The following is a 23,044-nucleotide window of genomic DNA, read 5'->3' on the forward strand; positions in this document are numbered from 1 at the left end:
CATGGAAGACAGCTATGCTCACCACCATACCACCAAACACACCACTAAATAGACCTGCTAACCTAAATCTTACTTGTAGACAGTCATATGAGACACATGCTGGGTGCAGGGCTTTGTGATTGGACCATGGACCATGCGATAGAGTGAGGTGCAAAATGAAATCATGCCTAGCAGAGGATGGTTTCACAATGCTAAATGCTAGGCTGGCTGTGGTGCAATTGGTTAGTGCGTCTGGCTGGTAACAGCAAGGTTACAGGTTCGATTCCATCCAGGCATGTCTTTTCCTTTTGCGTTCAACTGTTGTCCAAACACCGAGCACAAAGTTTTGCATGCGTAAAGTTTTACGCACGCAAAATACCCCATGGGGTTCAATGGCGCAGCGCGCGCACGCAAAAGGAAAAGACATGCCTGGATGGAATCAAACCTGTAACCTTGCTGTTACCAGCCAGACACACTAACCAATTGCACCACAGCCAGGCTAGCTGTGACCTAACTCTACATGGCTATCTGGGGCTCTGTTGGCTCTGTTTGGACAACTGTTGAACGCAAAAGGAAAAGACATGCCTGGATGGAATCGAACCTGTAACCTTGCTGTTACCAGCCAGACACACTAACCAATTGCACCACAGCCAGGCTAGCTGTGACCTAACTCTACATGGCTATCTGGGGCTCTGTTGGCTCTGTTTGGACAACTGTTGAACGCAAAAGGAAAAGACATGCCTGGATGGAATTGAACCTGTAACCTTGCTGTTACCAGCCAGACGCACTAACCAATTGCACCACAGCCAGCCTAGCATTTAGCATTGTGAAACCATCCTCTGCTAGGCATGATTTCATTTTTGCACCTCACTCTATCGCATGGTCCATGGTCCAATCACAAAGCCCTGCACCCAGCATGTGTCTCATATGACTGTCTACAAGTAAGATTTAGGTTAGCAGTCTATTTAGTGTGTGTTTGGTGGTATGGTGGTGAGCATAGCTGTCTTCCATGTGGTTGGCCTGGGTTTGATCCCTGGACATGTCATGAATGTGAGTATGGTTTTGAAATACTACAGATCTCTGGAGAGAGAGAGAGAGAGAGAGAGAGAGAGAGAGAGAGAGAGAGAGGGAGGAGGAGGAGGAGGAGGAGGAGGTTGGTTATTCATTTTAGGCATCTAGAGGGATAGAAACCTTTGCAAACTTTAAAATACTAAATTTCGTAATCGTAATTACGAAAATTTGCGTAATTTGCGAAAATTACGAAATTTCGATTACTGCTAAAATCGTAATTGTAGTAATTTCGCGAAATTTCGGAAATTCGTAATTAGGTCATTACGCTCATCCCTAGCACCATTACTGCTGTCAGGTGCAGCTCTGCGGAATGTTTGTTTACTATGTGTTCCGAAGCCAGTGAAAATAATGCCTGGTCTCCAGGAATGCTCTGAGGGAAAGAATTCCGCATAGCTAAACAGCCTAGGCTAAGCAATATATAGATATAGGAAGTGTTTCTGATGCGGAGACCAGAATAATTACCATAAAAGTGGGCCTCTTTACTGCATTCTATTATATGTCACTACAGGGCCTCTTCTTTACCGCATTCTGCTATATGTCACTACTGGGCCTCTTTACTGCATTCTGCTCTATGTAATGACAGGGCCTCTTTACTGCATTCTGCTATATGTCACTACAGGGCCTCTTTACTGCATTCTTCTATATGTCACTACAGGGCCTATTTACTGCATTCTGCTCTATATCACTACAGGGCCTCTTTACTGCATTCTGCTCTATGTCACTACAGGGCCTCTTTACTGCATTCTGCTCTATGTCACTACAGGGGCTATTTACTGCATTCTGCTCTATGTCACTACAGGGCCTCTTTACTACATTCTGCTCTATGTCACTACAGGGCCTCTTTACTGCATTCTGCTCTATGTCACTACAGGGGCTATTTACTGCATTCTGCTCTATGTCACTACAGGGTCTCTTTACTACATTCTGCTCTATGTCACTACAGGGCCTCTTTACTGCATTCTGTTATATGTCACTACAGGGCCTCTTTACTGCACTCTGCTCTATGTCACTACAGGGCCTATTTACTGTATTCTGCTATATGTCACTACAGGGCCTCTTTTCTGCATTCTGCTATATGTCACTACAGGGCATCTTTACTGCATTCTACTACAGTGGTGTGAAAAACTATGTGCCCCCTTCCTGATTTCTTATTCTTTTGCATTTTTGTCACACTTATGTTTCTGCTCATCAAAAACCGTTAACTATTAGTCAAAGATAACATAATTGAACACAAAATGCAGTTTTAAATGATGGTTTTGATTATTTAGTGAGAAAAAAAACTCAAAACCTACATGGAGCTGTGTGAAAAAGAAATTGCCCCCTGAACCTAATAACTGGTTGGGCCACCCTTAGCAGCAATAACTGCAATCATTTGCGATAACTTGCAACAAGTCTTTTACAGCGCTCTGGAGGAATTTTGGCCCACTCATCTTTGCAGAATTGTTGTAATTCAGCTTTATTTGAGGGTTTTCTAGCATGAACCGCCTTTTTAAGGTCATGCCACAACATCTTAATAGGATTCAGGTCAGGACTTTGACTAGGCCAAAGTCTTCATTTTGTTTTTCTTCAGCCATTCAGAGGTGGATTTGCTGGTGTGTTTTGGGTCATTGTCCTGCTGCAGCACCCAAAATCGCTTCAGCTTGAGTTAACAAACAGATGGCCGGACATACTCCTTCAGGATTTTTTGGTAGACAGTAGAATTCATGGTTCCATCTATCACAGCAAGCCTTCCAGGTCCTGAAGCAGCAAAACAACCCCAGACCATCACACTACCACCACCATATTTTACTGTTGGTGTGAAGTTCTTTTGCTGAAATGCTGTGTTACTTCTACGCCAGATGTAACGGGACACGCACCTTCCAAAAACTTCAACTTTTTGACTCGTCGGTCCATAAGGTATTTTCCCCAAAGTCTTGGCAATCATTGAGATGTTTTTTTAGCAAAATTGAGACGAGCCTTGATGTTCTTTTTGCTTAAAAGTGGTTTGCGCCTTGGATATCTGCCATGCAAGCTGTTTTTGCCCAGTTTCTTTCTTATGGTGGAGTCGTGAACACTGACCTTAATTGAGGCAAGTGAGGCCTGCAGCTCTTTAGATGTTGTCCTGGGGTCTTTTGTGGCCTCTCAGATGAGTTTACTCTGCGCTCTTGGGGTAATTTTGGTCGGCCAGCCACTCCTGGGAAGGTTCATCACTGTTCTATGTTTTTGCCATTTGTGGATAATGGCTCTCACTGTGGTTCGCAGGAGTCCCAAAGCTTTAGAAATGGCTTTATAACCTTTACCAGACTGATAGATCTCAATTACAGTACTTTTGTTCTCATTTGTTCCTTAATTTCTTTGGATCTTGGCATGATGTCTAGCTTTTGAGGTGCTTTTGGTCTACTTCTCTGTGTCAGATAGCTCCTATTTAAGTGATTTCTTGATTGAAACAGGTGTGTCAGTAATCAGGCCTGGGGGTGACTATAGAAATTGAACTCAGGTGTGATAAACCACAATTAAGTTATTTTTTAACAAGGGGGGCAATCACTTTTTCACACAGGGCCATGTAAATTTGGAGGTTTTTTTCTCACTAAATAATAAAAACCATCATTTAAAACTGCATTTTGTGTTCAGTTATGTTATCTTTGACTAATAGTTAATGGTTTTTGATGAGCAGAAACATTTAAGTGTGACAAACATGCAAAAGAATAAGAAATCAGGAAGTGGGCAAATAGTTTTTCACACCACTGTATATGTCACTACATGACCTCTTTACTGCATTCTGCTATATGTCACTACAGGGCCTCTTTACTGCATTCTGTTATATGTCACTACAGGGCCTCTTTACTGCACTCTGCTCTATGCCACTACAGGGCCTATTTACTGCATTCTGCTATATGTCACTACAGGGCCTCTTTACTGCATTCTGCTAAAGGTCACTACAGGGCCTCTTTACTGCATTCTGCTCTATGTAACTACAGGGTCTCTTTACTGCATTCTGCTATATGTAACTACAGGGCCTCTATTCTGCAATCTGCTTTATGTCACTACAGGGTCTCTTTACTGCATTCTGCTCTATGTCACTATAGGGCGTCTTTACTGCATTCTGCTCTATGCCACTACAGGGCCTCTTTACTGCACTCTGCTCTATGTCACTACAGGGCCTATTTACTGCATTCTGCTATATGTTACTACAGGGCCTCTTTACTGCATTCTGCTCTATGTCACTACAGGGCTTCTTTACTGCATTCTGCTCTATGTCACTACAGGGCCTCTTTACTGCATTCTGCTATATGTCACTACAGGGCCTCTTTACTGCATTCTGCTCTATGTCACTACAGGGCTCCTATACAGCATTCTGCTCTATGTCACTACAGGGCCTCTTTACTGCATTCTGTTATATGTCACTACAGGGCCTCTTTACTGCACTCTGCTCTATGTCACTACAGGGCCTCTTTACTGCATTCTGCTATATGTTACTACAGGGCCTCTTTACTGCATTCTGCTCTATGTCACTACAGGGCCTCTTTACTGCATTCTGCTCTATGTCACTACAGGGCCTCTTTACTGCATTCTGCTCTATGTCACTGCAGGGCCTCTTTACTGCATTCTGTTATATGTCACTACAGGGCCTCTTTACTGCACTCTGCTCTATGTCACTACATGGCCTATTTACTGCATTCTGCTGTATGTCACTACAGGGCCTCTTTACTGCATTCTGCTCTATGTCACTACAGGGCCTCTTTACTGCATTCTGCTATATGTCACTACAGGACCTCTTTACTGCATTCTGCTGTAGGTCACTACAGAGCCTCTTTACTGCATTCTACTATATGTCACTACAGGGCCTCTTTACTGCATTCTGCTATATGTCACTACAGGGCCTCTTTACTGCATTCTGCTATATGTCACTACAGGGCCTCTTTACTGCATTCTGCTATATGTCACTACAGGGCCTCTTTACTGCATTCTGCTATATGTCACTACAGGGCCTCTTTACTGCATTCTGCTATATGTCACTACAGGGCCTCTTTACTGCATTCTGCTATATGTCCCTACAGGGCCTCTTTACTGCATTCTGCTATATGTCACTACAGGGTCTCTTTACTGCAATCTGCTCTATGTCACTACAGGGCCTCTTTACTACATTCTGCTATATGTCACTACAGGGTCTCTTTACTGCAATCTGCTCTATGTCACTACAGGGCCTCTTTACTGCAATCTGCTATATGTCACTACAGGACCTCTTTACTGCATTCTGCTATATGTCACTACAGGACCTCTTTTAAACCCTCACTTTTTGGCTCCTTTTGCAGTGACTGTACAGTCGTTTCCGGAGATTATGATGAATTTCGTGTGTGTTGGGCCAGCATGGGAGAGTATGAGATGCGGATGACACACCTGAGTCCCAGCGTTCTTACACTGACACATGTATCGCCATCCATCTACCACAGCTGAGCCCCTTCACCAGACAGCCAAGCACATTTCATATCGCCATCAGAGTACAACGCTTGCCAGAATCCGAGGCACAAGATAAAAGTGTCGTGTGAGGAGAAGGCCTATCTCCAGAATTAGCAATCATTAAGCTGCTCTGAGTTATTCTAATGCAGTCATTGCTAAATAGCCACCCTATGGATTCTCTGCTCAGGCGTCACTCATCTTACAGTGTCCTCAAAGAAGAAAAGTTATGCTTTCATCACAGAACCTAGCATGACCTCTGTCCACCCCTTTCCAATCACACACACCTACCATTACAACCCCCCTACCAGAGCGGGATCATCCTCCAGGCAACCTAGGCGGGTGCCTGGGGCGTAGTGGGTTTTAAGGGGCCCAACTGCCACCTTCTCTGATCTCCCTCCACTTCAGCTTACCAAAAAGACCACAAGTGGGCAACACATCTACTAGCTTGCTTGACTAGAGCGCCATTACATCTAGTCCATCTCTGCCCCCCCCCCCCATTTTCAAACACATACCTACCATAAGCTCCGTCCTCTTGCCCTTGTCCAATTACATACACCTACCTTAAAGAGACACTGAAGCGAAAAAAAAAATATGATATAGTGAATTGGTTGTGTACTATGAATAATTACTAGAAGATTAGCAGCAAAGAAAATATTCTCATACTTTTATTTTCAGGTATATAGTGTTTTTTCTAACATTGCATCATTCTCTAATATGTGCAGATTACACAACACTCAGCATTCAAAATGATTCTTTCAGAGCAGTCTGTGAACTAATGACCTCTCCTCTGGCACATAAAAGTAAACAGTTCACTTACAGTTGAGATAATAAAAGTCAGATAACAGCCCTCTCCACAACTAAAGGGGCCCATACACTCAGCCGATTTTCTGGCCGACCGATCGATCCCGATCGATCGATCGATAGATCGATTGCAAATCGGTTGGCCAATCGACCGATCGATGGCCAATTTCGATCGATTTCTAAGGATTTCCATCGAGCTGGCAGGGTGGAAAATTTAGGTCGATCTGATGAGATTGCTTATCAGTTTGCATTGGCCTTAATGGAAATCTGATGGCAAAAAATTCCATCAGATCGAATTTCAATAGATTTCAAACTGAAATCTATTGGAATTCTATCCTGGTAAAAAATGTTCTAAAAACGCATCAGATAGATCATCAGATGCATTTCTTATCTATCTGCTGCCAATCTGACGAGTGTATGGGCACCTTAACTTAGTGGGAGAGCTTAATGGCTTGTTTGCATAGAGATAACAACTAGAGTTTCTTAACTCTTCCTGTACTGGAAACAATTAGACTGATGTATCTGATCTTAAAGTTTTATTTCTTAGCTGTACTACACATACAAATCATAATATCATCATTTTTTTTTCGCTTCAGTGTCTCTTTAACTGCTCACTAAGCCAGCACCTATTCAGTAAGGAGACTTTGGGCAAGACTCCCTAACACTGCTACTGCCTATAGAGATCCCCTAGTGTCTGCAGCTCTGGCCTAACACTGCTACTGCCTATAGAGTGCGTCCTAGTGGCTGCAGCTCTGGCCTAGCACTGCTACTGCCTATAGAGCGCCCCCTAGTGGCTGCAGCTCTGGCCTAACACTGCTACTGCCTATAGACCTCCCCCTAGTGGCTGCAGCTCAGGCCTAACACTGCTACTGCCTATAGAGTACCCCCTAGTGGTTGCAGCTCTGGCCTAACACTGCTACTGCCTATAGAGCGCCCCCTAGTGGCTGCAGCTCTGGCCTAACACTGCTACTGCCTATAGAGCAGCCTCTAGTGGCTGCAGCTCTGGCCTAACACTGCTACTGTCTATAGAGCGCCCCCTAGTGGCTGCAGCTGTGGCCTAACACTGCTACTGCCAATAGAGCGTCCCCTAGTGGCTGCAGCTCTTGCCTAACACTGCTACTGCTTATAGAGTGCCCCCTAGTGGCTGCAGCTCTGGCCTAACACTGCTACTGCCTATAGAGCACCCCCTAGTGGCTGCAGCTCTGGCCTAACACTGCTACTGCCTATAGAGTGCCCCTAGTGGCTGCAGCTCTGGCCTAACACTGCTACTTCCTATAAAGTGCACCCTAGTGGCTGCAGCTCTGGCCTAACACCGCTACTGTCTATAGAGCGCTCCCTAGTGGCTGCAGCTCTGGCCTAACACTGCTACTGCCTATAGAGCGCCCCCTAGTGGCTGCAGCTCTGGCCTAACACTGCTACTGCCTATAGAGCACCCCCTAGTGGCTGCAGCTCTGGCCTAACACTGCTAATGCCTATAGAGTGCCCCCTAGTGGCTGTAGCTCTGGCCTAACACTGCTACTGCCTATAGAGCGCCCCCTAGTGACCACAGCTCTGGCCTAACACTGCTACTGCCTATAGAGCGCCGCCTAGTGGCTGCAGCTTTGGCCTAACACTGCTACTGCCTATAGAGCGCCCCCCTAGTAGCTGCAGCTCTGGCCTATCACTGCTACTGCCCATAGAGCGCCCTCTAGTGGCTGCAGCTCTGGCCTAACACTGCTACTGCCCATAGAGCGCCCTCTAGTGGCTGCAGCTCTGGCCTAACACTGCTACTGCTTATACAGTGCCCCCTAGTGGCTGCAGCTCTGGCCTAACACTGCTCCTGCCTATAGAGCACCCTCTAGTGGCTGCAGCTCTGGCTCTTTGCATCCACAATATGCATGTTATTCTGTAATGGAATCTGAAGCACAAGGAAGCTGTTCATGAAGAGAAGACATGGAAGAGGGGGCTGCACATGGAATGGGAAGGGGGCTGCTGTTCATGGATGAGGGGGCTGCACATGGTATAGGAGGGGGCTGCTGTACATGAAAGGGAGCCACAACACACTTGACCTAGGGGCACAAAAAGTCTAAATCCGCCCCTGCATGGACTGCGACGATGAAGACAACAGGCCGGCGGCAGGAAACCATTACCTGAGCTGCAGACTCTGCCCTGAGCAAAGAAACTTTATGGGCAAAGCTAGCCCAGAAACCTCTATTATGTTCCTGTTCCCTGAATATGACAGGGCTTGTTCCACTTTCCTTTCAGAGTGAAATAATATTTACCCGGAACTCAGAAGGCTGCTAGCAGGTTGTGAGGCTATTAATTGTTGTTATTCAGCTGCGCTGGCTGAGTGCGGAAGCCTACCACAATTTAACCCAATAAATGTATATGGTAAAAAAATTAAAAAAAAGTGTCCTAGAACTCTTGCAATAAAGCAGGGGCGAAATAACAAAGCATGGGGCCCCTGCAAAAATTTCATGGACCCCTCCACCCCCCCCTACTTAAAGTGGTCTGAAACTCTGACACAACATTCAATAAAAATGTGTATTCCTACTTTTTATTACTCATACAGTTATCATATTTGCTTTTGTGCACAAGTAATATTGTCTGTTTACAAATTCCCAAAGTACAGTTTATCTGCTCTGAAGGCTGCCATTGCATTTTATTCAAGCAGCTTTTTTATAAATAAATCTTCTAGTGAGCTATTCTGAACTGTGTGTATGCTTGAGGCCCCCTGCACACTGCAAATCCGATTTGCGATTCCGATTTGCGTTTCCAATTTGCGACTCCGATTTTCTCTGGTTGCTATCAAAAGAAGAAGAAAAACGTTGAAAAAACGCAGAATGCAGTACCGATTAAAAATCGCAAATCGGAATTGCATGTAAAATTGCGTCAAAATGGGAAACGCATGTTGTGTGCAAGAGGCCCAAAGCTGAGAGAGCTCTTCTCATCTGTTAAACCCAATGGGCTCGATTCACAAAGTGGTGATAACCCAGTTAAAGACTTTAGGCGTGATAACCATTTTTATCTAAACTTATCTAAACTTATCATGCCTAAACTTATCATGCCTAAACTTATCACACCTAAACAACTTATCATGCCTAAACTGAGTTTAGGCATGATAAGTTTAGGCATGATAAGTTTAGGCATGATAAGTTTAGGTGTGATAAGTTTAGGCATGATAAGTTTAGGCATGATAAGTTTAGATAAGTTTAGATCGCGCGCAAAGTCCCGCACGCAAAGCAGCGCCATTAAACTCTATGCAAAGTGCACCAGACTTTGCTAGCGCAAAACTTTTGATCAGCTGTGCACTGCGGTGCTAACCCAGTTGGTGCTTAAACTTATCACGCCTAAAAACTTATCACACCTAAACTTATCATGCCTAAACTTATCACACCTAAACTTATCACACCTAAACTTATCATGCCTAAACAGAGTTTAGACATGATAAAGGGCTTTTCACTAGCGTGCTAACTGTTAGCACCGCTTTGTGAATCAGGCCCAATGTAACAACTGAGGAATGTAAACAAAAGATACTGTTATCTGCACTTTGGATCTGATCCTAAGCTGAAGGGGCTTTCCATGCCAGGACAAAGTGCTGTGTTTAACTGTTTGAATGCTGCTCTGCTACATTTTTTTTTTATAGTAGCTATGAAGAGACTCTGTAAAAAAATTGTCAGCCTTATTTCTTCTATCCTAGAAGTTCCTATACCTGTTCTAATGTGGTCTGGATTACTGCAGCCTTTTCTAGTTGCACTGTCTCTGTAATATATCTAATCTTCATTTCTTTGTCAAGCTTTGTCAACCCAGAGAGGAATGGGCTAGCTCTGCTGTGATAGGGAGAAGTTATGCACTGCCCTGCAGGCTCTGTGTGTGTGCTTTGTTTACTTCACTACCTGTCCATAAGGGTCACCAAGGGTAGGCAAGGTAAAGGGTGTGAACCCTGGGGGGGCAATTACATTTTTCCTGGGTGGTCCCATGAATTGTAGCTACGCCCCTGCCACAACCCCCTTAGTAACAGTGACCAGTACAATAATCTCTCCCCCCAGCAAGCATGCCCAATATAAGAAACCCCACGCCTACAAAAAGTGTGGCAAAAGAACAAAAGAGCTACCCCTTCCCGGTGCAGGATGGTGGAAGTGTCCAATTTCCATTGTTTATTAGGAAATAGTGTAAATATGTCAGCCTTCATATCCCTCTCACCTCAGGTTCTCTTTAAAGATATTTCCAGAAGGTCGAGTGGATCTCGTATGTCACTTGTGATAAATACGTATCTAATACAGAGTGGATAGTGTAATGGTTAAGGGCTCTGCCTCTGACACCGGAGACCAGGGTTCGAATCTCGGCTCTGCCTGTTCAGTAAGTCAGCACCTATTCAGTAGGAGACCTTAGGCAAGTCTCCCTAACACTGCTACTGCCTATAGAGTGTGCCCTAGTGGCTGCAGCTCTGGCGCTTTGAGTCCGCCAGGAGAAAAGCACAATATAAATGTTATTTGTCTTGAATGACCTGGATTTTGTGAAGACAAGTTCAGTGAACACAAAGTACAAATTTTGTAGAAAATAATGTGGTTAGCTCACTAAATCGCTGACGCCAGTGATTTTCGATTTTTTTTGCGCTTTTCCCACTCCTGGTGCTCCACTGCACGCTACAATTTTGTACAAAGCGTTTTTGTAAGCGCTTTTGTAGAGCGATTCTGTTTTTTCACTTCCTGGCGTTAGTCAAGAAGTGAACTCTTCCACTCTTTCAATAAATACAAGGGGGTTGTTTCACTAAACTGTGCTATCACGCCTTATCAGAGATAACACGCCTTATCAAAGTTAACACGCCTTATCAGAGTAGCATAACGAGCGCTACAAACGTATGCCTGCTAATTGGCAATGAGGAGAGCTCCACTAATCCTGCCCTGAGCCCGTAGCTCTCACTATGCTACTCTGATAAGGCATGCTAACTTTGATAAGGCGTGTTAACTTTGGTAAGGCGTGTTATCTCTGATAAGGCGTGTTAACTGCCGTGCTATGCGTTAGCACGGTTTAGCGAATCAACCCCAATGTATTTATTCATAAAAGCACGAACGCAATTTCAGGATAAAGCAATTTGTGAGAGTTTTGCGCTTTTCCAATACCTTCCATTGTAGCAAAATCGCCCAGAAAAATGGTCCTTGCAGCGCTGATATGAACTGTCCCATAAGGAATCATTGCACAAGTGCTTTTAAGGTGTTTTTAAAAATCCCTGGCGTTTAAAAAAAAAACCACAAAACGCCCTAGGTGTGAACAATCCCTTAATGCCGGCAAATTTGCCATGTGCAAACAGTGCACAGCAAGTTTACCAGTCCTTTTGAGAGCCACACTTTGCGCAACCCGAGGTACTGGGGATACGGTGCAATTTGTGCAATGCGTGCTACTCAAATGACGTAAGTACTGCTAACAGGGGTGGCCTTAGGCATGTGCCATCTGTGCACCTGCACAGAGTCACCATTCCAAGAGGGGGCCACCACATGCGCTCACCGAGGGACGGCCTGGTCACTATGGCTGCACACGTCACTGCCAGTACCTCACTTCACTGCAGCGCAGCAGGTCACAGTGACACCACGTCTGTGTGCTGTGCCAGCACCTGCGTGCGTGACTAGTAAAGGCGCTGTCTGTAGCCCCACCCCCAGCGTCCCAGAGAAAGGACACCACACGCCGAGGCAGTGGGGGCGGAGTCAAAACACTGTGGCAAATTTCAACAGACATTAAACATTTGTGTCAGGAGCATAGGGCTGCTATGTAGTGTCTACAACGGATGTGGCCATTTACCGTGCATAAGGTACCAAATTGACATGGCGGGCAAAGGGGCCACTGGTTCTTTCTCTGCCCAGGGCCACCTCGATCTTAGAGCCACCCCTGGTGGTAAACCTCTTTACCCGCATATTTTGTGAGCTAGAGCCATTGTTACTTTGCTGAGTGATTTTGCCATTCTTACCCTGGCTTGTGGTACCCGAGCTGTGTAAAGACACTTGCCTGGCGTTGCATAGCTTGGGAGGAAGGGGGGTCAGTCACCACACCTGGCCTTCTGCCGCTGGTTAGGTCATAGCACTGGTTATATGACGTGGATACGGAACCATAAATTCTCTCCTGGCCGTGGCATTGGCTCAGTGAGGTACACATTTTATGACAACCAGGAAGTTCTATGGCATTGTGCAAATTTCATATGACATAACGTAAGTACAATACCTGTGATTTATATCATCGCTGCAGAGAACTAGATGCTATCGCACAGATCCTGGCTGCTGGGAGTAAATGAGGCTTCTCGTTAGCTGTGGATGTGCACTAGAAAACAGAGAAGAGAGAATAGAGTCACTTATAAGTCTGAAGGTTACTGGAAGTCAACATCGTGCCCCTATGAGGCATGGTGGTACAGTGACCAGATTTTTCTGTGCCCAACCAGGAGGAACAGAGAGGGTGGGCTGGTCAATGTCAGGAGGAGGGCACAGGATTTTATATTACAGTACATAACAACAAGCTATGATTAAGGACTATTAGTCCGAAACAAGTCAGCTATTTGATGCATGCCTTGGTTGATTGGATATGTCCATAAATAAAGGTTAAACGTTCCTCTGACAAGGGCGGACCTCCTACTTCTTCCTGTGGTTTTGGACTTGCTGACCAGGTCGAGCACAGTATTTGGACCGGGTGGAGTGGAGCGGTGTTCACTTGCTGTGTGTACATAACAACAACGGACGCCAATCGTGTGACCACGGAGTCTGGCGGCTTGGACATCTGGGGACCAACAAGAGACATCCGAGGAGAGCCAACGAGACATCCGAGGGCCAACAAGAGACAATCGAGGGCCAACAAGAGACATCTGAAGGCCAACAAGGGACATCCGAGGGCCAACAAGAGACATCTGAGGGCCAACAAGAGACATCCGAGGGCCAACAAGGGACATCCGAGGGCCAACAAGAGACATCCGAAGGCCAACAAGAGACATCCGAAGGCCAACAAGAGACATCCGAGGGCCAACAAGAGACATCTGAAGGCCAACAAGAGACATCCGAAGGTCAACAAGGGACATCTGTGGGCAAACAAGAGACATCCGAAGGCCAACAAGAGACATCCGAAGGTCAACAAGAGACATCCGAGGGCCAACAAGAGACATCTGAAGGCCAACAAGAGACATCCGAAGGTCAACAAGGGACATCTGTGGGCCAACAAGGGACATCCGAGGGCCAACAAGAGACATCCGAGGGCCAACAAGAGACATCCGAAGGCCAACAAGAGACATCCGAGGGCCAACAAGAGACATCCGAAGGCCAACAAGAGACATCTGAACGCCAACAAGAAACATCTGAGGGCCAACAAGAGACATCCGAAGGCCAACAAGAGACATCCGAGGGCCAACAAGAGACATCTGAGGGCCAACAAGAGACATCCGAAGGCCAACAAGAGACATCCGAAGGCCAACAAGGGACATCTGGGGGAAAACCCAGGACATTGCCTGGGTCACATTTGTGCCCGGGACGGGTACCCTAATTCTGAGAACTGTACCAGATAAACTGCGGCGATTGGTCGTCACTATAATGAAGGGGTATTATAGCCTATTGGCTGGGCAGCACACAAATCCGCGTGCATGAAATAAAGGGGCGGTGAAATTTAGGCACTTGGGAGGAGCCGACAGTAGAATATCTGTATTTTACCGATATTCTAGTATTTCAGAGTGGAATTTTTAATTAATAAAATATCAGAAAATGTAACGATTTTTTAACTATAGCAAAACCGAACTCTACAGTCACACATAACCCTCCCTCTAAGATTCCTAAGCTTGACCATCACCCGTCCTGGTCGCCTAACCATAACCACCCCCTGCCCACAGGTGAAACAAGTTTTTAGCCCCCAGGCAGAGAGAACGGAACAAAAGCGGCTTCCCCTGTGGCCGTTTGGTCATTTAACCCCTTAGGCTCCTGTTTGAAGATGCAGAGGAGCAAGTGGGGAAATCACCTAAGCATGGCATGTGTAAAGTCTCCTGGAAGTTCATCTAAGCTGTGGCTTAATGTTAAAGGAACCCAGAGCTGAAGAAAATAAAACGTTTTATACATACCTGGTGCTTCCTCCAGCCCCATAAGCTTGGATCGCTCCCACGCCACCGTCCTTCGCTGTCTGCAGCTCTGGTACCTGGTCCCGTCACTTTAGTCAGTCATGGCCAGTCTGTGCAAGAGAAATGTGCTCTCTACGTATCTTTACGTATCTCTCCAGTCCACTCTTACGTCAGACTGGCCGCGACTGACAGAAGTTAAGGGACCGGAGTTGCAGACAGCGGAGGACAGCGACGTGGGAGCGATCCAAGCTTATGGGGCTGGAGGAAGCCTCAGGTATGTATAAAACTTTTTCTTTTGTTCAGCTCTGGTACACTTTTAGGCCTGGAACCCACTGAAATCCGCAAACGCAACCGCTAGCGTTTTGCCTGAGCGGTTTGCAAGCGGATTCATGCGAGTTTTCGGTCGCGTTTTGCAACAGTGTATTTTTTTCCTCAGCGGTTGTGTAGCGTTTTGCGTTTCGCGTTTTTATCCTGATTGGTCCTGTGAATTATTTTTAATTTTGTTACAGTGTGTTGAACCGCAAAACGCTAGCAAAACCGCTCAGTTTAGGTTTTGCTGAGCGTTTCTGCTAGCGTTTCAATACTTTACATTGAAGCGCTAACGCTCGCAAAATGCTGCAGGTCCTGCGTTTGCGTTTCTGGGAAACGCAAACGCTCCTGTGGAAGTTGCCCCATCCATTAACATCAGCTGAGCGTTTTGGCAAAACGCTAGCGTATCGCAGCGCTGCCAAAATGCTCAAAAAAACGCTCTTGTGGGTTCCAGCCCTAAGAAAGACTAATGCTACGTACACACATGCGACAACGATCGTTCGTTGAGGACGACGAACGAACTTTTAATTGACGAAAGAACGACCGAAGTAAAGTTAGTTGTAAAAAGTGTGTAACGATCACATCGTTAGAACGAACGTTACACCACGTAAAAGCACTTAATGCGCCTGCGCATAAAATTGTAAAGTTCCTTGGAGAAAAAGTGAAATACGCATGTCCAGCCTGGTACGAACGATCGTTTCCAACGATGTACCACTTTTGCTAACGATCGTCGGTGGTAAAAATCCGCCAAGACAGAACTTTGTTTTGTAGCGATTTGCCTCGTTCGTCGTTTGCCTTAATAGTCGTTGGTTCGTTTTTTGTAACGATCGTCGTTGGTAAAGATCGGGGAACGATCGTTACAAACGACTATAGTCGCATGTGTGTACGCACCTTAAGAAAGACTAGTAGAGACTAATGGACAGATTCAGAGCAAGCAAAGGCAGTATAACAAACATGTACATTCTAAAGGGATGTCAAAATGCCTCTACTATTGTGATGCCGTCACTGCAGGAAACAGCTTGTAATAACGCCACAACTCTTCTGCTGTTACTGAACAGGTTTTTTTGAAGTGAAGTATAGTATTTTTGTAAATTACAAAACCTACCGCACCTGTGAACATTTGTATGAATTGGCACACAAAAGTCTAAAATACTGAATGCGGTATTTTAACGGCAGGATTTTTTTTAGCGCACACCCTTTTATGAATCAAGGCCACAGACTGCTAGGCTAGATTTAATAGGCCATACTTTCAAAGTAACAGCATTTCTGCATTGCTCTAAAATATTCCTAACAGCTTGAAAGCTCCTATCCCAGATTTTTTTTTTTTTAACAGAACATCACTGAAATGGTTAAACAAAGCACTTTGTCCTGCTATTCAGCTTCCAATCCGCATCCAAACTGGAGATAACAGTATCTTTGTTTGCACTCCTATGTTGATACATGTGTGTAAACACAGTGTAACAAGTAAAAAGGAGCTCTCTAGGAAGCTCTCTGTGCTTCAAGCACACAAACAGCTCAGAACAGCTAATTAGAAGATGTTAATATATAATAAAAAGCAGTTGGAATAAAATGCAATGGCATTTCAGGGCAAAGATAAATTACACTTTGGAAACTTGTAATTTGTAAACAGACAATATTACTTATGCACAAAAGCAAATATGGTAACTGTATGAGTAATAAAAAGTAGCAAAACACATTTTTATTGAATGTTATGTCGGAGTTTCAGACCACTTTTAAGGCCTCTTTCACTGTGGGAGATTGCGGTTTGATGCAACGTTAAAGTCGGAACACAAAGTTACACAGCAACGTGCCCAAAAAGTCGCAATGCAGCTTTACCAACGCATACAGTATATAGTAGAAAATACAGGAAATAAAAAGTATGTCTCCAAGTCATTACTGAGCATGTGAAAACAGTCCAGCACAGCTAATAACATGTATAACGCACAGCATGCAGCACTTTCACTTAACGTGCAGCGCTAGTCACCAACCCAACGTGTGCACTGTGAACGATTTGATTTTTCATTGCAGTGCGTTATTGCTGCAGAAGATGTCAGTGCTATATAAATACATAATAATATTATGGTAGGACATTAGACTATGACTATGGTAGGATTAGAGTGTGAGCTCCTCTGAGGACAGTCATTGACATGACTATGTACTCTGTAAAGTGCTGCAGAAGTTGTCACTGCTATATAAATACATAGATTGTGAGCTCCTCGGAGGACAGTCAGTGACATGACTATGTAATTTGTAAAGTGCTGCAGAAGATGTCAGTGCAACGAAACTTGGTATACAGATCCCTTACTACCTGGGATGATATGTTCTGGGGGTCTTGCGTCCCCCCTGCACTACTAGGCGGAGCTACAAACAGCTAATCAGATTTCACCCATTCATGTCAATGGAAAAAATGTGAAAGGCTGCCATTCTCACAGTAATCAAGCCAGAGTCCTCACACTTGGCACAGGTGGTCACTTGGTGACCGAGGTTACAAATCCAGGAAAAGTGGGCGGAGCATAAAACAGCCAATCAAATTTCAGCCATTCATTTTAAATGGGAAAATGTAAACTGCAGCCATTTTTAGAATGTTAATTGCAGGGATCTCAAACTTGGCACACTTGGTGCAAGGGTGCGGAGCCACAAACAGCCAGTCAGATTTCTTTGCTGGATAAAAGGCTTCCATTCACACATGTTTGATGCCAGGAACCTGAAAGCTCACAAACTTGGTCATTGAGTGACTGTGTGTCCAGGTTACAAAAAGTGGGTGGAGCCAAAAACAAATTTCACTGGGAAAATATAAACTGCAGTCATTCTTACACTGTCTGTCAATGGCAGGGTTCTCAAACCTTGCACAGTTGGTCACTGGATGACTGGGATTACTATTCAGGAAAGTGGGTGGAGCCTACAACAGCCAGTCAAAATTCACCTATTGATTTTCAAAGGGAATATTTACATTGCTGCCCTTCTTACACACTTAGTTGCAGAGGCCTTAAACCTGGTACAGTCAGTCACTGGGAGACTCAAATTCTGTAAAGGGGGCGGAGCCACAAACAGCTAATCAGATTTGTTTAATTTCTATGGAAATATACAAATTATTGATACCAAGGACCCCAAAGCTCATAAACTTGGTCATTGAGTGACTGTATGTCAAGGTTACAAACAGTGGGCGAAGTCAATAACTAAATTTTTTACATGGGAAAATATAAACTGCAGCCATTCTTACACTGTTAATGGCAGGGTTCCCAAACTTCTCACAGTTGGTCACTGGGTGACTGGGATTAATATTCAGGAATGTGGGTGGAGCTTACAACAGCCAATCACAAATTCACCTATTGATTTTCAAGGGGAATATTTGCCACTTTTACACTGTCAATGGCAGAGGCCTCAAATCTGGTACAGTCGACTGGGGTTCAAATTCTGTAAAGGGGAAGGAGCCACAAAAAGCCAATCAGATTTGTTTCATTTCAGTGGGAAAATTTAAATTATTGATGTCAAGAACCACAAAGCTCACAAACTTAGTTATATAGTGACTGTGTGTCAAGGTTTGGAAAAGTGGGTGGAGCCAACAGTGCAGTTATTCTTACACTGTTAATGGCAGGGTTTTCAAACTTGACACAGTTGGTCACTGGGGGACTAGAAGTAATATTCAGGAAAGTTGGTGGAGCTTACAACAGCCAATCAAAATTTACGTATTGATTTTCAAGCGGAATATTTACATTGCTGCCATTCTTACACTGTTAATGACAGAGGCCTTAAATCTGGTACAGTCTGTTATTGGGTGACTGGGGTTCAAATTCTGAAAAGGGGATGGGGCCACAAACAGCCAAATTTTTTTAATTACTATGGGAAAATGCAAATTATTGATACCAAGGTTCCCAAAGCTCATAAACTTGGTCATTGAGTGATTGTATGTCAATGTTAGAAACAGTGGGAGGAGCCAAAAACAGCCAACTTTTTACATGGGAAAATGTAAACTACAGCTTTTCTTACACTGTTAATGGCAGGGTTCTCAAACTTGACACAGTTGGCCACTGGGTGACTGGGATTAATATTCAGAAAAGTGGGTGGAGCCTACAATAGTCTATCAAAACTCACCTATTGATTTTCAAGGGGAATATTTAAACTGCTCCCATTCTTACACAGTTAATGGCAAAGGCCATTAGTGACTGGGGTTAAAATTCACTAAAGGGGTGGAGCCACAAATGGCCAATCAGGTCTCTTTGCTGAATAAACTGTTTCCATTCACACAATTTTGATGCCAGGAGCCCGAAAGCTTACAAACTTCATTGAGTGACAGCGTGTCAAGGTTACAAAAAGTGGGCATAGCCAATTACAAATTTCACTGGGAAAATGTAAACTGCTGCCATTCTTACACTGTTAATGGCAGGGTTCTCAAACTTTGTTGGTCACTGGGTGACTGGGATAAATATTCAGAAAAGTGGGTGGAGCCTACAAAAGCCAATCAAAATTCACCTATTCATTTTCAAGGGGAATATTTAAATTGCTGTCATTCTTGCACTGTTAATGGGACAAGACTCAAACCTGGTACAGTTGGTCATTGGGTGACTAAGGTTCAAATTCAGAAAAGGCCAGGGCCACAAACAGCCAATCAGATTTAGTTCACTTCAACGGGAAAATACAAATGTATTGATGCCAAGGACCCCAAAGCTCACAAACCTGGTCATTGACTGTGTTAGGATTAGAATAAGTGGGCAGAGCCAACAGCAGCCAAATACATACCCGGGCAATGCAATAATATCACCATAGGAAAGAACTTGTTGGGCACAGCAGCATAGACACAGGGGCGTAGCAATAGGGGGTGCAGAGGTAGCGACCGCATCGGGGCCCTTGGGCCAGAGGGGCCCCGAAGAGTCCTCCCTCAACTACAGTATTAGCTCTCAATTGGTCCTGTGCTCATAATAATCACTTCTAATAGATACTTTGAACAGTGGTAATCATTAACAAACTGTTCCCCATCCCCTTCTTGCTCCTCTGACACTGTAGTTGCCATTGGCAGGGATTGCTATGTATAGAGTGCTTGGGGGTAATCAGTAACAAGCTGCTCCCCGTCCCCTTCTTGCTCCTCTGACACTGTAGTTGCCATTGGCAGGGATTGCTATGTATAGAGTGCTTGGTGGTAATCAGTAACAAGCTGCTCCCCATCCCCTTCCTGCCCCTCTGACACTGTAGTTGCCATTGGCAGGGATTGCTATGTATAGAGTGCTTGGGGGTAATCAGTAACAAGCTGCTCCCCGTCCCCTTCTTGCTCCTCTGACACTGTAGTTGCCATTGGCAGGGATTGCTATGTATAGAGTGCTTGGTGGTAATCAGTAACAAGCTGCTCCCCATCCCCTTCCTGCACCTCTGACACTGTAGTTGCCATTGGCAGGGATTGCTATGTATAGAGTGCTTGGGGGTAATCAGTAACAAGCTGCTCCCCGTCCCCTTCTTGCACCTCTGACACTGTAGTTGCCATTGGCAGGGATTGCTATGTATAGAGTGCTTGGGGGTAATCAGTAACAAGCTGCTCCCCATCCCCTTCCTGCACCTCTGACACTGTAGTTGCCATTGGCAGGGATTGCTATGTATAGAGTGCTTGGGGGTAATCAGTAACAAGCTCCTCCCATCCCCTTCTTGCTCCTCTGACACTGTAGTTGCCATTGGCAGGGATTGCTATGTATAGAGTGCTTGGGGGTAATCAGTAACAAGCTGTTCCCCATCCCCTTCTTGCTCCTCTGACACTGTAGTTGCCATTGGCAGGGATTGCTATGTATAGAGTGCTTGGGGGTAATCAGTAACAAGCTGCTCCCCGTCCCCTTCTTGCACCTCTGACACTGTAGTTGCCATTGGCAGGGATTGCTATGTATAGAGTGCTTGGGGGTAATCAGTAACAAACTGCTCCCCATCCCCTTCCTGCACCTCTGACACTGTAGTTGCCATTGGCAGGGATTGCTATGTATAGAGTGCTTGGGGGTAATCAGTAACAAGCTGCTCCCCATCCCCTTCCTGCACCTCTGACACTGTAGTTGCCATTGGCAGGGATTGCTATGTATAGAGTGCTTGGGGGTAATCAGTAACAAGCTGCTCCCCATCCCCTTCTTGCACCTCTGACACTGTAGTTGCCATTGGCAGGGATTGCTATGTATGGAGTGCTTGGGGGGTAATCAGTAACAAGCTGCTCCCCGTCCCCTTCTTGCACCTCTGACACTGTAGTTGCCATTGGCAGGGATTGCTATGTATAGAGTGCTTGGGGGTAATCAGTAACAAGCTGCTCCCCACCCCCTTCTTGCTCCTCTGACACTGTAGTTGCCATTGGCAGGGATTGCTATGTATAGAGTGCTTGGGGGTAATCAGTAACAAGCTGCTCCCCACCCCCTTCTTGCTCCTCTGACACTGTAGTTGCCATTGGCAGGGATTGCTATGTATAGAGTGCTTGGGGGTAATCAGTAACAAGCTGCTCCCTATCCCCTTCTTGCACCTCTGACACTGTAGTTGCCATTGGCAGGGATTGCTATGTATAGAGTGCTTGGGGGTAATCAGTAACAAGCTGCTCCCCATCCCCTTCTTGCACCTCTGACACTGTAGCTGCCATTGGCAGGGATTGCTATGTATAGAGTGCTTGGGGGTAATCAGTAACAAGCTGCTCCCCGTCCCCTTCTTGCACCTCTGACACTGTAGTTGCCATTGGCAGGGATTGCTATGTATAGAGTGCTTGGTGGTAATCAGTAACAAGCTGCTCCCCATCCCCTTCTTGCACCTCTGACACTGTAGTTGCCATTGGCAGGGATTGCTATGTATAGAGTGCTTGGGGGTAATCAGTAACAAACTGCTCCCCATCCCCTTCCTGCACCTCTGACACTGTAGTTGCCATTGGCAGGGATTGCAATGTATAGAGTGCTTGGTGGTAATCAGTAACAAGCTGCTCCCCATCCCCTTCTTGCACCTCTGACACTGTAGTTGCCATTGGCAGGGATTGCTATGTATAGAGTGCTTGGTGGTAATCAGTAACAAGCTGCTCCCCATCCCCTTCTTGCACCTCTGACACTGTAGTTGCCATTGGCAGGGATTGCTATGTATAGAGTGCTTGGGGGTAATCAGTAACAAGCTGCTCCCCATCCCCTTCTTGCTCCTCTGACACTGTAGTTGCCATTGGTAGGGATTGCTATGTATAGAGTGCTTGGTGGTAATCAGTAACAAGCTGCTCCCCATCCCCTTCTTGCACCTCTGACACTGTAGTTGCCATTGGCAGGGATTGCTATGTATAGAGTGCTTGGTGGTAATCAGTAACAAGCTGCTCCCCATCCCCTTCTTGCACCTCTGACACTGTAGTTGCTATTGGCAGGGATTGCTATGTATAGAGTGCTTGGGGGGTAATCAGTAACAAGCTGCTCCCCATCCCCTTCTTACAGCTCTGACACTGTAGTTGCCATTGGCAGGGATTGCTATGTATAGAGTGCTTGGTGGTAATCAGTAACAAGCTGCTCCCCATCCCCTTCTTGCACCTCTGACACTGTAGTTGCCATTGGCAGGGATTGCTATGTATAGAGTGCTTGGGGGTAATCAGTAACAAGCTGCTCCCCATCCCCTTCTTGCTCCTCTGACACTGTAGTTGCCATTGGTAGGGATTGCTATGTATAGAGTGCTTGGTGGTAATCAGTAACAAGCTGCTCCCCATCCCCTTCTTGCACCTCTGACACTGTAGTTGCCATTGGCAGGGATTGCTATGTATAGAGTGCTTGGTGGTAATCAGTAACAAGCTGCTCCCTATCCCCTTCCTGCACCTCTGACACTGTAGTTGCCATTGGCAGGGATTGCTATGTATAGAGTGCTTGGGGGTAATCAGTAACAAACTGCTCCCCATCCCCTTCCTGCACCTCTGACACTGTAGTTGCCATTGGCAGGGATTGCTATGTATAGAGTGCTTGGGGGTAATCAGTAACAAACTGCTCCCCATCCCCTTCCTGCACCTCTGACACTGTAGTTGCCATTGGCAGGTTTTGGTGCGTCGTATCAATTGTTATGTAGAGAGTGCTTGGGGGGGCCCCATTGTAAAACTTGCATCGGGGCCCACAGCTCCATAGCTACACCACTGCATAGACAGACCCGTGTCTTGCATTTGATGGGAAGGTCAGATGCTGGCTTTCACCTCTCTCTCTGTAGGTCACTATCCAGGAACGGAATACATCGATTTAGTGCATCTGTACAGTGAGAAACAGCTTTTTTTATGAGACTCAATAAATTTGCAACTTATTTCTACAACACAATCCTGGCTGAACATCGTGCTGGTTTCACCTTTACCTCTTGTTAATTACACTGATGTGTCTGCACAAAACAAGGACAGCCAGTCTGCAGACACCCACTTCTGTAAATGTCACCCACATGTCACCCAAAACACCC

General features: G+C 45.4%; 1 long non-coding RNA gene across 2 annotated transcripts in view; it reads right to left on the bottom strand.

The window, feature by feature from the left end:
- The window catches only part of LOC137525365 (uncharacterized), a 60,006-nt gene that overhangs the window by 11,265 nt on the left and 25,697 nt on the right, over positions 1-23,044 (bottom strand). For both annotated transcript variants that reach the window (XR_011022915.1, XR_011022914.1), the window contains one exon: positions 12,481-12,576. This is a non-coding gene — a long non-coding RNA (uncharacterized lncRNA). The remainder of the gene's footprint in view (positions 1-12,480; positions 12,577-23,044) is intronic.

Source organism: Hyperolius riggenbachi, chromosome 7, assembly GCF_040937935.1.
Source record: "Hyperolius riggenbachi isolate aHypRig1 chromosome 7, aHypRig1.pri, whole genome shotgun sequence".
In the NCBI taxonomy this organism is placed as follows: domain Eukaryota; kingdom Metazoa; phylum Chordata; class Amphibia; order Anura; family Hyperoliidae; genus Hyperolius; species Hyperolius riggenbachi.